Here is a 3,032-nt window from a genome sequence, read left to right on the forward strand (position 1 = left end):
AAACTAAAATTTAATTATTAATATGAATTTACTGAATTCACACGATCGATATCACGATTGATACCTACTAATAACAATATGTCTATAACATACAAACATAATTGTACTATGACGATTACGGGTCGTCATCAGCTGGGTGTGCCTGAATAACATGACAAAAGTAGGTAATAGAGAATATTATTGAATAGTACGTAAATACCTAACAGATGGTTATTTTTAGAAACGGTTTTCAAAATTATGTTTAAAAATGTTTGTAGATAACGCTGACAAAAAATTAGTGCACGGGTTCTAACGCTGACCGGAATATAAGCATATAATAATCGGTATATCAGATGACGCCAATTGGCGTCGACCGCACATGGAGAGTGACGCTACTGACGCCAATTGGCGTTGTACGCAGCGAACGTGTTAAGGGGCCTCAACACTAACATTTATTAAGGGACATTATATAGGCAATTTCTAAAATTCTTTTGTGGATGTGTTAGTAATTGTATACTCGTAAATGGACATTAATGTAAGTAACATTAGTAAATCAATTTAGATGGTTCCCCGACCCCCGTACGATGCGACGGCGCGACCGCGAAAACAAGATAAGATAAGATAATATATTACGTCATAATATATTATCACCGATTCTAAATTATGGGAATCGTCAAACATTATTATTTATTATACCTACAGACTGTACAGTAATAATAATATAATAGCTGGATAGTTTTGGTGTGAACTGGGTCGATTAATCATAATATCACTTTTCGATTACACTTAAACAACATTAACATTTACGTATTTTTGACTAATATAACAGTTTACCTAATACATTTTATTATTTCATTATATTTATAATTGAAAATTCAAAATACCAACTATCTCCACATAGTAGTTATTGTTAATATAAGGAAACTTCCTAAATTGTAATTATAATATGTTTATTGATTATGATGTATGACGAATAAAATACATTATATGAATATGATATATTATTATCATGATTTATTACAATTAATTGACATTAGTTCAAATATAAACAACCAAACATCATATTATTTATAACCTAATATTTGAATAAATACATTTAAATGACATAAATAATGCAAATAGTAATGTATAAAAAAGTGGAATAGAAAATCTAAATATTTATACCAATTTCAACATTTTTTTTTTCTTTCTTCTGTTTTGCTTCCAAAATATAAGTAGGATTCCTAATCGGCATGCTTCTGGAATGTCTCGGGTCAACTAGTTCCGGTAACAGACAATTCGAAAAAAAAACTTTGCAGCTTCGGAAACATATTATTTTCCCAAAATTGATCATCTTTTTCAATAGTTTCGTATTTTATCCCTTTTTTTGTCCAATACGCAATTATTCCGAATTTTCGCCCTGTCACATGCAACTGTCCTTGGATTTGGTAATAGTATTTATGATGAGTATTTATTCCTATTATATCTTTATTTTTATTTATTTTCCATAGAGTAATTTTTCTTTGGCGTATCCCTTCCTCAGGCGTTAAATTTGCAGCAGATATGGGACATTTCACCGTACGACGGATCAACGTAGTCACTTTGGAACTTCAATTTAGTTCTGTACGTTTTGCTCCTAAGTTCGTTTTGACGCATTTGTTTTTTCTGGCGTTGTATTTCCAACTTCGACGATGGCCATTTATTCCCAGGACTATTCTGCAATAAAGTTTTATGTAATTTATACAGTGGTCGTTTTGTATTCTTCATCACTGTTGCAGCAGCCACACGCCCTTGGTATGACCTCGACATTGCAAAATTAATCCTTTTGCCACCAATTAATTTCGCTATAATTCCATTCAATGACTCGACGACGTTGCTATCCACGTTTTGCAACAAACTACGGCTATTTCTTGCTAAATACCGTACAGGTTGCATTATATTTGAATAAAAATGTGAATCAGTTGATTTAATTTTTTCAAGATAATTAACATCTTCAACTTTATCACAAAAATAAGATGCACATTTATCATGTTGACCAAAAACGTGATCAATAGAATTTAAAATGTCATTTCGTAGATCATTTTCTGTATTTTTATTTTGTCTTCTATACTTGATTGCCGAAACGATTCCTTTCCTTAACCTTAAAATATTTTTTTGTAGCAACTTCCTATGGTCCAATTTACCAGCTTCTTTTTTGGTAGTAATTTCTTTTAATTTCTTACAAAAATTCCGAAGCAAATGATTTTTACACTCAATTTTTTCGATTGTGAGATTTTTGTAGGGACGTGCGTCCAAAATTTTCTTATAAACGCTGCTGTCTCCATCACCAATTAATTTATGGTACCTTATTCCATACATGCTTTCACTTTCTTTGAACCCCTCGATAACTACCGCGGCCTCCATTGCTGATGACCCGTCAGAAGACTTCCAGTTTTTAAAACATTGGTGGTTTTTAGCTTTATCCTCGGTTTTTGTTCTAGCACATGTTGCGCAGAATTTATTCTTGACACCCATAAATAAAACCTTTCTTGTTCTGTATCCTACAAGTGCAGCCTAAAAAAATTAAAAATTTTAACATATATATAGTACCTATACCTATGTCAGATAATTTTTGTTGTAATATAATACTTAAGTACCTAAATTGTGTAGTTGAATGTAGTTAAATTATCTGTTCTACTTTAAACTTATATAATACAGTACTATAAACTAGTATCAGGCACTATATAGTATAAAATATTATAAATAAAAATAGATTACTGCTCTTATTTTACTATGCTGTATTCTCTATACTTATTCTACTATTATATTATTGTGTAAAGTAAAAATTATTACTCACCATACCAGAAGGTGAATTGTACATAGTCCTATACGACCTCTTGCACCAGCTTCCATCAGCTACGACTGCCACTAAAGGTGTTCCATCAACATCGACTTCTCCTTCTGCAATGGCTAGTTCAGCTTCAACTTTTGCTGCTTCTCTCATTGTTTCTAAGGCGGTTTCTTCGTACCCTTTACATATACGATCGTGCTCAGCTTGGTATGTCTTTATATGAATAGCTGGTACTTCCATTGCA

The sequence above is a fragment of the Acyrthosiphon pisum genome, chromosome A2, assembly GCF_005508785.2.
Source record: "Acyrthosiphon pisum isolate AL4f chromosome A2, pea_aphid_22Mar2018_4r6ur, whole genome shotgun sequence".
NCBI classification, from domain to species: domain Eukaryota; kingdom Metazoa; phylum Arthropoda; class Insecta; order Hemiptera; family Aphididae; genus Acyrthosiphon; species Acyrthosiphon pisum.